We start from the raw sequence: 15116 nt of genomic DNA, 5'->3' as shown, positions 1-15116 counted from the left end.
ATTAGGAGGTTTGAAGAGGGTGAGTAGAAGTCAAAGAAACTGTCATAAGCTTATCCCATGTTCATGTTAATGAAAAGCAGAGGGACTATGTGAAAACAAAAAAAAAGACGTTTGACAGGAAATTATATTCATTGTGGCAGTGTAATGCACCTAGCAGGGAGGAAAGCAAATCCATATAAATTAATAGATTTAGAATTTGTTTTAATCTAAGAGGAATAAGATCTATGTGTCAACACAGGCAGAATGTCGAACTTGGTTTCTCAAAGCAAATAAGTGCTCAGAAAAGCTAACCATTTTTATTTAAGTATGAGAGGGTAGAGAATAATAAGAGAAAGTGTGTTAGAGTAAGCTGACACTCATTTTTAGGACAGGACTGATTTGTACTACATTATTGAAGTTTTGTGTCAGCAAAGCTTCATTAAATCCTATGCTATCACAGAGTACAGATAGACAGCAGGCTGCATCACATTTTGTTTGCAGCAAAAGAGTTCGTCTCTCAGCAAAAACATGTTGGTTGATGGCATAGTATTCTCTGCAAGAGACTTCTACCTCTACAGCTGTTTGCTCTACAAGGTCAAAAATAATCTCTTCAGCTTCTTCTGAAGAAGGGCTCTGGGAGAAACTTCAAGATTGCTGTTTCTGCACTGGGCCCTCAGGGCTATGCTAGGATGAATATTCAGATGTTAACCTCATTTAACTTTGGGCGTCTGATTCAGAAGTTGACAGGCCCTTAGATTCTTTGCTGAATGTTGAATCATTCTACAAAAAAAAAAATTTTAACACATTTGAAGGCAAAATTAAATTTTCAGTCTTTTAAGGTAGGTTTACAAAGTTTGACCATAAGTTAGGTTTTTGTGCGGCAATACCACACCAAATTTCCCTGTTAGACCTTTCAAACTATCATATCTTAGTGGTGCAGTTATGTAGAAACCTGAGATGACTTAAGACCTTTCTACCTTCAAATGGGAAAAAGCAATATTCCGCTCCCCTACCTCTGCTGCTTCAACATTTCTCATTGTACAGCCCTTCCCAACCTTGAGCCAGCAGCACTCTCTGTGCAGTAAATCAATTCAATAAACTAAATCTGGCTGAAAAAACCCCAGCAACAAACCACAAAACACAACCCCCCCAGCAAAAACAGGAGAGTATTTTTGTCTTGTTATGACAAGCAGAATAGGTTTATCAACTCCTTGCTTTCACAGACTCTTACCTGCATTTACCTTCAAGAGCAGATGTGTCAAAGTGGACACAAGAGAAGTGAGATTGCTGCACAGAGATGAATGCAAATATGAAGTGGGAAAGAAAGAGCTGGAGAAAAGAGGGGAATGATTGAAGCAGGAAGAAGAGGGAGATACCTCAATCCCTTGAAGCAGCAATGTTGTCTCATTGAGCTACATCCAAAGAAGGGATGAAATCCTATTTTATGTCACATGTATTTTCTCCTACTTTCAGTTTTAAATATGTGGTAATTTTGATTAAATTATCAGATAAGTAACACATCATAATTACTATGTAAGTTCCCATTTCCCAATTTTCAAAGCACTTATATACCAATAGAGTGAAGTCTGAATAGTGCTTATGCTTAGTCACTAATTCAAATCAGAAATTAAATATAAATAACTCCACTGCCTCCTGGAATGGATGGCATTTGCTAGTTTTCTTGAAAACGGAACTTTATTTTAGTTATTCTGCTGGGGTTACAGGAAGTACACTGCAGTAAAAGATTCCTAACTCAACAAGACTGACACAGAGAGAAGTCTGTATTAAACATAGTCATATACAAATAAAATATAAGAAATATTCTACTTTGCTCTGCCTAAACATGCTTCCATTCTCTATGTGAGATTCATTTTGTTCATTTCTCTTTGGAATCTAAAACGTAAACTGTTAACATTTCCAAGTGCCTCTTTTTCTGCTGAAGTGTAAATTCAAGATTTAGCTTTCATTTAGATGTTAACTTCATTCATATTCAAAGCAGGAGACTTCTCCCTAGAGCTAACAAGCACCTTAGGTTCGTGTTAGCCTGCCAATGTTTTATGCTGGGTCCTTAATCAAGAGCTCAGTTGTTGTGTGCTGATATTGGGAACATTGAGCAGTGACTTTGCAAAGGAGTTTGCCTCAGTGTTGAAAAACGGAGTTAACATCAGTGTGAAAACAAACCAAGAGCTTGGATAAAGAACTGACCTTGAGATCACCCTAAACTCTACCAGGGCATCAGCAGGGCATTGCAATAGTCAAAAACCAGTAGAGAATCACCAAAATGCCTTAGTACAGAATGAAGTCTAACCCTGGAAGAAAATTATCTTTCCAAATGCCTTTCATTCTCAGTCTCTTCGATGATGTTCCCAAAGAATTTTAGTTCTGAAGATAAATTTCTTCATGGAAACTTGCCTCCCAGGAAAAGAGCTGCTACAGGTATCGCAGCGATTTTTGCAAGTGCTATGGAAGAGATACTGGACGTCAAAAGTGTAAGTATCTCTTGATTTGAGTTAGATAAGCATCAATGAACTACAGATTAAAATGTTTTCCCATATAGGAGCCAAGCGGAATTTTCAGTCAAACAAAATTAAGTTTTTGTGAAAAATTGCAAAAGCATTTCAAAAGACTAGGCTATGAGTTCTTATACTGCATACAAGTGGTAAACTCTTGCCTGTTCTCTTCAGAAGTTGAGAGATGTGTGTGTGATGGGAAAAAGATATCAAGCAGTTGAATGTTTATGGTATTTTTTCTGACATGTCATTAAAAAGGTAAATCTATGGGCATATAGCTAAGAAAATATGTCCTCCTTTAAAACATTATGCATATTTGGTTAAAACATAAAATGTATCTGCATAAATGGAGAACTTCCTTCAAATTTCAAGAGTTGAATCAAAAGCTCTTCAGTTTGTGAAAGAAATTGATAGGTGTTGGTGATAAATTTTGATTCTGAAGAATATTTTGTAGCATTAAGGATCTACGAGTAAATAGAAAATTAGAGCAGATCTTCTGTAAAAAAAATAATAAAGACATAGAACAAGGTTCAAGGTTCAAAAATAGAGTTATAAATGAGTTCAAGAGATTCCTAGGGTATAATTGTTTCTCAACAAGGAAGAAATTGATGGATATGATGAAAAGGTGAGAAGTTGAATTGTGGGAATAAGATAAAGCTAGGGGAAAAAAATACACATGCTGAGTTGCTTGGGTGCTTTGTAGTTCAAAAGTGTTTCATGTTCACTAACCTCTGATAGAATTTTTTATCAGTTTGATTTGATTGTACTTCAGGGTACACTGTGGCAGACTTTTGCCAGAGCTGCCCATTGCTTCAGCAAGAGCTGTTAGCTAGAAAGTGCTATGCTGTCTTTAATTATTTCTCTTCAAATATGAAGCTCTATTGTATGTATTGTGCATTATTTTTAAATAAGATTCAAGCCTTTGAGAAAGCCACATGTGGACAAGTTTGCTGAGGCAATCCTAGGTTTTTGTATGCTATTTTAGAGGACATGTTCTCTTTTTCTCTTTTACACAAAGATTAATGTGACTTGGTTGTCATTTTGTCAGTCAGACAGCCCAGGATTTTGCAATTGTTACATGTTTGTTCAAGTCGTATCATCAGCCTGGTAACCCATTTTCACCGTCTGAGTTGTGACAGCTACTGTTTGAAAACAAACTTGCTGGTTTGACCAAAGATTTGGTGACTTGGTCTGATAATAATGAAAGAAAAATTGGTGACAAATCTTTCTTGCTGTCCATCAAGAATAGGTGAGTGGTGGAAGTGTACACATGATAGATTCTTTCTCTTCTCACTTGCTTTGCTTTTTGGAAGACAAATATGGTTCTTCTGACTTCTTTCAGTAGGGTCCAGTCCTCTAACCAGGTCCTCTTTACATTGATTGGAGCCAAGGAAAAGTTCAAAATGTGTATACCAAATTACAAATTTAGTACTCTTCAATTATAATGATGAAAAGCACAGGTTTGCTTTTGCTTTTTGAAATATTCTTTGTTTCCTAAGTTTACTTTCCTGTTGTTTTCATCTGGAACAGCAACAGATACATAAGAGTGTCACTTGTCTCTAATTATATAGACTGTATTGTCTGATTTCAATTGAGGTAAATTCTGTGAGGGTATTCATACATGCTTAAACTCAGAGACTTGTTCTTTTCAATTACAGAATTAAGAGAGGCCACAGCTAAAATCAGGAAAGAAATTTGGCAAAAGAGAAAAGGGAACATTGTTTGTCTCTGTCTCTAATCTTTCACTTGATTTTTTCTGCTTTATCTATATCCCTCTCCATGCTCTGTCATTATGTTACACAAAAAAAATGAATATCTGAAGCTGGGAAAGTCAAAGCTTGGTTTTTGTTTGTTGCTTTGCTTATTTGTTTGAACACAAGCACCTTAGGATTTATTAATCATCCCACCCTTCTGAAGCTGTTCAGTCTGGTTATAATATGAACTTTCTTTTCTGAAAAGAACTTTTTTATGTATATTGTGAGCTCTCACTGGAAACAGAGAAGAAAACGCTCCTCTCAGGTTAGATTTGTATTCAGCCCATACTGAGCACTGTGGCTGTGATCCAGCAAAGCATTTAAGGTTAGTTTATCTTTAAGCATAATCCCATTGAAGTTAGTGGCATGATCCATGTACTTAAATTTAAACGCATAGTTGAGTGCTTTGCTGGATCACAGCCAGAGTACTCAGTACCTTACAGGATTGAACACTCTCTTTTCTTTGACACTGGCCTAAGGCAAGATATACAGACACGTGTGAATATATGTTCCTTATAGAATAGAGGTTAAACACAGCATTATTCTCAGATTCTTTCATATTCCATTCAATAGAAGATATTCTCCAGTTTCTTAAAACTCTTGCCAGTTGTATTGAAAGTGAAAACATTACAATTCCAAAAGAGTCTAACCTAGACTCTCACTTTCCTTTCTCTTTTTTGATCATGCTGAATTTTATAGCTCAGGAGATCCGGGTCAAGTTGGTGTTCTGAATGAAGGTAATTTGTTAACACACATTTAAATCCCTGCAATGTTCTGCTGACAAAGGCTAACTTAATACGCAACAGATTCAACACCTCTCCAGTGGTGGCATGCATTTTAAGTGAAAGTGCTTTTTACAGTTTGGAATAACTTGAGCCATTCAGGGTTGATTGGATGTCAAGTGCTTCAGGTAGCTGAAGTTATACATTTCTGTACAAGTTTGTTTAAGGCTGGTTTGGATAGTAAGACCTACTGTCCCACTTGAAATGTGGGGATATCTTGAACATTTGTACATCAGAAAATATGCAATCCACTGTAGAAACAGTCTCCATCAGATTAAACCAACTATAATGCCTATAAATAAAATTATATTGTTACTGAAAATATTTTTTTTATTGGATGAATCACAGAATATTTAAAGGTGATATCAAATCCGACTAATGTGAATAAGTTTGGATGCAAACATGGATTCACTTGAAAGGTGTTTTTCTTTTCCTCCTTCCTAATGTTTTCTTTTTTTCCCCTCTTAAGCACCCTTTTACAATTCAAAGTCCATATTCCTTATCTGAATATCAGCCAATCAGACTTTGTATCTGTACAGACTAATGATACATTCCAAGTATTATTCTCTTGATTATAAAGCCTGGTTTGATGGGATACAATTACTTTTCTGTTCTCAATGACCCATTGAATGATGACATTACTCAGAATTCCATTTAGATGATGCAAATGACCTAATCAACTTGTCTTCTGCCTTGGCAGTAACTGAACTCAAATGTCAAAGAAAACTTAGTAAACAAAATCTTCCTTTTATGTAACTGAAATTGTGCTATGGGAATCTTATGGATATTAGTTATGAAATTGTCATATTTCTTTTATTTGCACGACATAGGTGTACACAACCATACACTGGCATCTCAGGAGTTTGCATTCTAAACAAGAAAGAAAAAATGTAGAACAAATAAGGAAGATTACATTATATTAGCTCTGCAACACAGCTATTTTGTTTCACTTTTCATAACAAACTATGTCTTAATTCAAATTTTGCACAAAGTTTACAATGAAGCAAATATTTCTCCTCTGCTTTTTCAAGTGCTGATCATAGAGAAATCAAGCGTACTTGATCCATTACATTTAAAGCATTGGTGTGATAGATAATTTTCTCCTTTTTTTCTGGATACTAAGCATGCACACATTATCATCTGTAAGAAATGTTACAGATTTTTGATGAAAACATTCACCATTGGAGAGTCTGTGGCTCAATGATGCAGGGCTCTCTCTTTCATATCAGTGAAAATAAGGTTATTTTTACGTAACCAGTGCCTTCCAACAGAAAAATTCTTATAAGCATCACATTATCAACTACCTCAAAATGTATGAATCTAACATGGAGATAGAATTTTCAAATTTGAATTTTTTCAACCACTTCAATGAACCACTTAGGGACTAGTGTGAGGGTCTGATTTCTAAGTTCACCACAGCACCACATTTCGGGATTTCTTCAAGAATTAAGATTGCAGCAATTAGAGGAACAAATAGTGAATATAGGTAACCCAAATAAAATTTAAAGTAGAACGATATTGACTTTTACTTTTTTACATCTCAGTTGTGATGTTCAAACTCGAGTTTTCATAGTTATAAATATCAAATAATAAATACTGAAGGGTTAACAGACTGATGAATAAGTTTGGTTTAATACCTATCTCAAAAAATTATATTAAAAATATTTTCTATACTGTGGAATTAATCCATAATTTTAGAAGTTGTATACTAGCTTAAGCACTGTATTTATACCTTTGATCTGACATATCTTCCATTTACAGGTGTCAGTCCAGTTTATTAACTTCTACTTATGGTCAGCAGCCCAAAATGATAAACCAGATTTTATTTTTGTGCATAAGTATGCTTATAGATGCAAATACATATGAAAAAATATTTGTTATCTTTAGTATAGAAAGTCACCCAGAAACATTCTGAAAAATTCAAAGCATGATAAAATTTATTAAATACAATTAACTTAAAATACATTGTAAAATTTAAAGATTAACGTCAGCCTCACAATTGTTTATTTTGCATGTGGTCCTCAAAAATTTTTCTTATTTCCTGCCTCCTTTTTTCTCTCAATATTATTTGAAACAGGAATAATTAAATTTAAGATCCCAGTGAGTCTACCACAACATTCATGGGAATCAGATAATAAACGTCCTATAACAGCCAAGCCAAGTCATCAACATTGTTTTACTGCAGCTTGATGTTTTTTGCCATAAAGATTACTGTGTTTCCCACACATAAAACTGTGTTGACTATCAGTCTTACATGTACCAAGCTTTTGCTTCACCTTTTTTCCTTCTGTGGTACTCCTTGCCTTCAATTGAATATTCTATGATTCCTTGGTGTTATGATCTTTAAAAGAAGTGGTAAAATTTTCAAAGCCTTAAGCTCAAAAAGAAAAAATAAGCTAGTTTTTTGATATTTGCAGGAAATTATAGTTGGATTTTAGACAACTTTATTAACCATGGGTGGTTGGACTCCATCTTTTGGCTACTCATTTCATATTTGCAAATTAAAAGGACAGGACACTGAGTGTATGAAGAACCTCTTTTCCTTACTGAAACAGCCATACATAAGTATCCTCAAGACTATTCTTTTCCCTGGATTTGATACATAAGTGGCGTGTGACAAATTAAATCATGAGACAAGTTGTCCATCCGATGTAACAGAGACCACACAAACCAAGATCTCCTTTGGAACCCAGAATCCAAGAAAGGTCCCAGTCAGAGTCTGCTTTATTCATTATCATCTTGTCTGTCCTGGGTATTCCAAACCTTGACATCTCACCTTTTTTTTTTAACCTAGGGATTTTGCTTTTGTGTTTTCTGACAAACTTCCTGAATTTTATGACAAAAAACCCCCAAATCCTAGGTTGCTTATATCTTTTTTGCTTGTAGCCTAATGAGAGATATGCTTATATAACATTGTTAGCTTAAAAATTTAAAAGAATTAAACAAGTTGGGAGGGGTAGATATATTTTTCTTTCCCCTACAACATCACAAATCCAAATACTATTTTTGTGTGTGAGTAGGACTGAGGAAATTAAAGAATATATGCACCTACCTCCACATATACACACACATATAGACTGTTTAGAAAAAGCGAACAAAAAGTATGTTCCCTAAACATTATTTCATAGAGCACAATGAAAGTGTTGTATGTATTTCAGTAAAGCAATACGTATCTCAATAAACGAGATGTTTCAAGCAATTTGGCCTGCTATTTACCTGGGATAAGATGCTTGGTTCTATTACAACAAAATCTTTCAGGTCTTCTGTGCTTTTTTTTGTTGGATTCTTACATTTCTTCCACGAGTCTCTGAATTTAGAATGAACTAGCAAGGTCTGAATAAGTTACATACCAGGAAATGGAACATGCAAACTTTCTTTCCAAGAAGAAAACTACTTCTAATACAGAAATACGGTTTTACAGTAATATTCAATTGATGACTGAAAGTTAACAGAGTTAAATATAGAAAATTGTTTCAGTTAAGATTTGTTGTCATTGGCTAAACAGTAAATCATCATTTTTTAATTTTTTTTAAATGTGGAAGGATATAATCACACAAGGCCTATTGTCAATGATTGTTTAAATAGCTTTGTCATTTCCCTGTTGCAGCACACAAGCAGGGTTATAGCTGTGGAAGAATTGAAGTGTAATATTGCACTGGAAATGTATTGGTGGACTTGAAGAAAAGTCCCGAATAGTTTTGTTTTGCTTTGTTTTTCCATTTGAGTATTTCTTTATTTTATATAGAACTTTACTTAAGAGAGTTGTCATTAATGCTTTAATCAAAATCAACAAGAACTTCTCTGTGCTTCTTGTTATCCTCCTCTGATATGGATGTACTCATTAACTTTTGTAAATGTAGCCAATTATACTAAAGAAATACCAGACTTCACTTTACTGACTTGTACTATCAGGAAGTGATCTTCAGTGTCCCAGATAGGTTACTGCACACTGGTATAACAACCACAGCCAAACTTAATGAAAGACAGTCTCAGCTGAGAATATTCCTACTCTCTCATCTCACTTGGTTATCCTTAGTTATACTCAGATAAATATGCTGTGCAAGTATAAGATCTGATTTTTAATAAATCATTTAAATAACTGTAAAATTTTACCTATAAAGTTGGTAAAAATGCATTTAATATTTAAATTATTGTGTACATTTGGCATACTTCAATATTCCTTTACAGCTGCACTAGTGTATTAATTCTGTATTTGCATATAAGAAAGTCTTGAAAAAATGGATTTATAATCAGGAAAAAAGTAAAACACAACAAGAAAAGCAGTGCATATACAAATCCTCATAATGGGCTTTTTTCAAGTACACTAAAGATAAAAGTAACAGATCTCCAATCTATTCTAATTCTTGGCATGAAGGCTTCTTTATTCATGGATCATTGACCTGACAGACTGAAAAGGCAATGACTTCTATTTCTTTTGGTGACTTACATCAGTCTATTGCAAGGAAAATAGACAAAGCATTCAGATTTGTGTGTACCGGCATCAGATTGAACTCTGCTAATGGCTGTGTTTGTCTTCTCTAGGAAGAGTGGGATTATATCCCATCCACTGTGTGCACTGTTGCTGGATGTGTTGTTCATAAATGCACTTGTAGAATCAGCTGTACAATTTTTAAGTACTGTAATATACTAAAGCTTCTAGGCAAATAAGCTTTACAGTGGAGGCAACTAAGCCATCTTGTTCTTTAACAAATTGATAAAGGGGAATCTGGGTATTTCTTTACATTCCTGAAGAGGCACAAGGAATGAATATTTATGGCTAGTATCTCACAAACAAGTGAATTGAGTCATCCGACCGAACACTAAAGCATGGCTGGGCAGGTAGTGCGAAGAAAACCACTTTTTCAAAGGAAAATGCAACTCAGTTTGCTTCCATGGGAGGGATAACTCTGGGATGAGACTACAGAAGAGAACTATTAGACTCTGAAACATACATTTTCGTTGCTTATTCTGTTAGATTTGCAATTTCATAGTGTAGTCCATAGGAAAATATGACAACAACCTTCCCAACCCATGCTGTCTGCATACAAATACTCATCCTTCACAGCAGCCATAAAACTTTCACTCATTTTTTATTTTTCTTTAGGATATCATAATTACTGTGGTGAGGTGGACTTTGTACCACCATTGTGGAAGAGTTAAATGTATCCCAGACTTAAAAAAATCTCCAAACCACTATGCTCTGTGGCATGCAAGGATAAAAATATGATTCCACTGTAAGGAAGAGAAAGACTGGACATGGATACTGATTCCTCTTCCACGCTTCCTACGTGTTCTTTTCCTGGGGAAAAGAGGAGATTTTACTCCTTTCTTTTACATTTTAAAACATGACCCTTGCAGCAGGCCAGCTTAGGGGAGGTAATTGGACCCAGCCATGTCATGATCCAAACCCAGAATGCAAGGTCCCTTTGTTTAGTCAGCCTTACAGGTACTGAAGGGAGAGAAGGGAATGGGCAAGTACCTGAGTCTCTGCTCAATCTCAGCATACATTAGAAGATCAAAAAGTGTCAATTATTATAAAACTAGTGTGACATTTTGCATAGAGGCCTATAATTATTGTTAGAAATGGAACAGAAAAATCACACTCTTATTTGTCTTCTCAGAACTGAAAGAGAATTCATTAATCATTCAGTACCATGATCTGCTGTTATATCACGCTTTCCATTGATCAAATGGATCTGTGATTAATTGGGTTAATTGATTTTGTTGCTTAAAGCTGAGCTACTTTGGCCATGGAATAATTTTAATCTCTAGAACTAATTCTCAGAGAATAAATAGGGCTAAAAGAAAATATTATCTTCTGATGATTAATATTGTTCTTCCAGTGACCAGCCAAATTACTTTCTGACCAGTTTGTACCTAGTTAATCTTGTTTTGAACTGAATATAGTGATAATGATCAAGGGAGGCATGACATGACTTGTAACATTTTCTGTGTTTATGTCATGAAGTTGAACTGAGAAATAAAGTCTATGAAAATAAATGGGAAAAATCTTTCTTAATATATTCACTTTTCTCATCCTAGCTGTAAACCATTAGAAATAGATATGTATTGTTTCCCTGGCCCATAAGACTTCTGAATGCAATGAAAATAAAAATGAAGCATAAAAGATAGTAACTTGTTAATTGCCAGCATTTTTTATCTCATCAATTAATAATTAATTTTAAAATTTGTATACTTTTTCCCTAAAATGAAATAAATTCCAAAATGGAAGGTAATTTCCATCAAATAACTAAAACTTGGACAAGCAAATCAAATATAAAAATGTCAAAGTGTAATACTTTAATAAATTAAAAGCCTTTTTTCCCTTCCTGTGTAAGAAAAAGCAATTTGTGAATACCTACATTTCTTCACTTATTCATATTGCTTTTAACAATTTTTTTAAAAAATTAAAATTTCATTAGAACATTCCCCCATATCTGTTAGCAATTGCCTAAAGAGAAACAATTTTTAAAGAAAATATTTTAGCAATCAACAGCAAATTAAAACAAGCAATTTTTGAAGGTTTTGAAATCTGTGTGTTCTCATGGTTGCTGGATCATACCACTTCAAGTGGATCTACAATCATCTACACTGGGGTGAGTTTAAAATGTCCTCAGTGACTCCTGAATCAGTGTCAGTGAATCACACTTTAATACTCAGCACTGTCTGGTTCTGAACCTAACAGCAGAGTGGATAAAAGTCTATGATTTCTTTTAAAAACTCTCCTATTATATTTGGAAGTAGATCAGAGCCTGGTATAACATATTGCAAATTCTTTGATTTCTGCTTTCAAATGCCAGTGCTTCTGAGAAAATTATGCCTATTCTATTAAGTATGTGCCACACTGTAGTCACCATAGACTGTAATTTTTATATTTCCCCATAAATAGGATCTGACATAATGCAGAGCCAAACCTCAAAGTGTTCTTTATCTTCCAGATCTTACACAAGCTACTGAGCTTATAGGTCAGGATTTGAAGATGGTTTCAAAACCAGATATTGAAGAATAGATAGAGCCAAGACTCATGATTGAAAGATAATGACTGAGGCATTCATCTGTGAAGTGTATGCATGTTTTCAATTAGTTCCAAATGTTCTTTACACAGTTTAATATATGAGACAGGTTGGACTGTTGTTGTGGCTTAACCCCAGCTAGGAACAAAGCCCCACACAGCCACTCACTCACTCCCCAGCGGGACTGGGGAGAGAACTGGAAGGGTGAAACCTGGAAAACTCATGAGTTGGGATAGAGATGTTTAATTGGGAAAGCAAAAGCCGAACACACAAGCATAGTAAAACAAGGAATTAATTCACTGCTTCCCATGGACAGGCAACTGTTCAGCCATCTCCAGGAGAGCATGGTCCCATCATATATGATGGTGATTTGGGAACAAACACCATCATTCCAAATGATGACACCTCACCTCCTTCCTCCTTATTCCCACATTCTATATACTGAGCGTGATGTCATATGGTCTGGAATATCCCTTTGGTCAGTTGGGGTCACCTGTCCCGGGGTCACCTGTGTCTCCTCCCAGCCTCCCACACACCCCCAACTTTCTCACCAATGTGGCTGTCCAAAAAGCAGAAAGGGCTTCGGCTCTGTGTAATCCCTTCTCAGCAATAACAAAAACATCTCTGTATTATCAACCCCGTGCTTAGCACAAATCCAAAAAACAGACCCATATCAGCCACTGTAAAGAACAACTACTTCAGCCAAAACCGGTACATCTAGAAAACTGTACAACCTTTCAAACAATAGAGATGATCTTTAGGACAACTCAGACATTCTGAAATTGGGAGAAAAACCATGAAAAATTAAAGTGAAAGGAGGAAAACTAGGAACCTGCTATCCATTATGAGGGAGTAACAGTAAGGCATATTGAATCACAGACCCCCTTTTAAGTGAGCACCTGCTTTCTCAGAAGAGTGGAACGCCTTTTCAAGACCACTTTACATGCCCTCGATCACCATCTATACCTATATAAACCCATCCTAGGCACAAAGAAATAAAGGTTTTGCTGCTCTCATGACCAAGATTCTGTCTTGAAACAGACCACGCAAGCAAATAAGACCCAAGTTTAAGAGAGAAGGAAGAGAGATGTGCAAAGGAAAAATAAATGCTGTACCTGCTCTCTTCATTTAATGAGTTGCCTCTTTCTGTGAAGGAATTCCTCCTAGATACCCTTTTCTCTGCTTGGCTGTGTCTCAGCATTCATTCATGTTGTACATCATTTATCAGTACCAGCTCTGGGAGATAACCAGCATCTGTGAGACGCGTGGTGTGTTTTGGATGAAAGCTCTCCCTGTTGCCTTGAACAATGCCAATTGTTCTACATCCCCAGTGTTCTGCACTTGTCTTTGGTGGTTAGAAACAGCATTCCCAGCTGCAGTGGGAAAGGGTTTTGAATAAATATTAGGCAGACAGCAAACATGCTATATATAAGTTTTGCATGAATGGTATTTTAAACTGTGAATAACATAGTAGGTTTTAAAATTTTTATGAGTGTCTAAATTAGGAGCCTACTTTCTTAATTGTCAGAAGGTTTCTAAGGAAAAAAACATTATTGTCCTATGATTTTTAGTCAATGAAAAGAGTCAGGCATTTCTCCTTCAAGATGCTGAATTCAGACCTGAGATCTCAGACCCTGGAGGCTCTCACATTTTAGATACATGTCTGACAGCAGTTCTATCCACACTACACTTTGGTAGAAACAATTTCTTCCTTCAAAAATATCTACATAGTTTTGTGTCACAATATGATAGCTCCTCTGGTACAAACCAGAAGGAACTTCCTAATGCATACAGAGGTCTGACTCATCTCTTGCCATGGTGTCCAAGCAAGCTGCCTGTGGCTGCTCTGATAGCAAGAAAAACAGCTGAGAGCTGTAAGAAGGACACTGCCTCAAGATCTCTGTGTTCCCTGTTTGGAAGTCACATGCATCCAAAGCTAAGAAGATGGAATAATTTCTCAATTTCCACTCTAACCTTAACATGGGGAGTTTCTGGAGGTATCCTCCAGATGGGAAATTACAAATGTACGTTTTGGCACACAGAGGTGTTATGTTCACCTTTACCTTTTCAATTGCAGTTGTGGGGGACAGACACCAACACCCAGTGGAGGGATCCCACAACTCCTCAAATATACATGCTTACACAAGTGATTTGTATAATAAGACTAAAGTATTATAATGAAAATCAAGCTAGGATGGTACCACAAAAAATGTGCTGGAGCATCTAATTTAAGGGCTTACACTCTGAATTGTTTTTTGAGCAACTTGCATTTTCTCATTGACATTTTGGAGCTTATTATTAGCTTCATAGATGAGATGACAGGGACCTGACATACTGGTTGTCTTCACAGTTGCTCAAAGACATTTCCACTGTAGAAGAATCTGTCCAAAACCAGGCCTTTACTCCTTCTATTAATTTGAAAGTTTGAAAGTCAAGGACAAGACAATACCAATGGTTGCAAGTCCAAGGAAATTAGTCCTTTTTTTTTTTTTAATTCTGTTTCCAGTTTTATTATGCTGTCAAAATACTTGCTACAAATTTTTTCTTTTGAGTTGATTTTGTTATTGCCTTGGACTTCAATAGCTATTCTGCAATCACAAAAATGGAGGTTGTCAAGGAGAACTGATTTTCTGCTTAACTACAGGCTATTTATCATTCTTGAACTGTATCTCTGTATATTTGCTGAGACATAGGTACATCAGTCATCTGTCATATGCTGGTTTGCTGCTAGATCTGGATTGTCCCCTTTTATTTTCTTTCCATGCACAAGGATGAAAGGACAAGTCTGTGGCCACTTTAGCCTTGCCCTAAGGTATTGCAAGGGCACAACTGAGAAGTAATACCAAGTTCTGCAATCCAGTGACGTTTCCATGTCATCCACTTCTGAGCTACGTGCTTTGTCTTAAGTCTTGGCAGGTTAGTTAAGGTTTCAGTTTCATCTGAAATTTGATTTATTTCAGGCACTGTGAAGTGGTTTATTAATATTAAGTGCAGTGGGAAGCCCTGTGATTATCATTTCTATGATCAGATGAGATAAATAATAGGCAGATAGGGGTTTATGCAGAGATAGGAGGAAAT

At 35.7% G+C, this 15116-nt stretch overlaps 1 protein-coding gene across 5 annotated transcripts in view; it reads right to left on the bottom strand.

Annotated features, from left to right (window-relative positions):
* Positions 1 to 13294, bottom strand: part of CDH19 (cadherin 19) — a 116214-nt gene extending 102920 nt beyond the window's left edge. For 3 of the 5 annotated variants that reach the window (XM_048289417.1, XM_048289418.1, XM_048289415.1), the window contains exon 1: positions 13154 to 13293. The gene's annotated coding sequence lies outside the window, so the exon portion shown is untranslated. Of the gene's footprint in view, positions 1 to 13153 lie in introns of all 5 variants that reach the window. The other 2 variants (XM_048289421.1, XM_048289422.1) reach the window with 2 other exon arrangements.
* Between the last annotated feature and the right edge of the window lie 1822 nt (positions 13295 to 15116).

The sequence above is a fragment of the Corvus hawaiiensis genome, chromosome 30 (assembly GCF_020740725.1).
Source record: "Corvus hawaiiensis isolate bCorHaw1 chromosome 30, bCorHaw1.pri.cur, whole genome shotgun sequence".
Lineage (NCBI taxonomy): Eukaryota > Metazoa > Chordata > Aves > Passeriformes > Corvidae > Corvus > Corvus hawaiiensis.
Note: the sequence above shows the minus strand (reverse complement) of the source record. Positions and strands in the feature narration are given on the sequence as shown.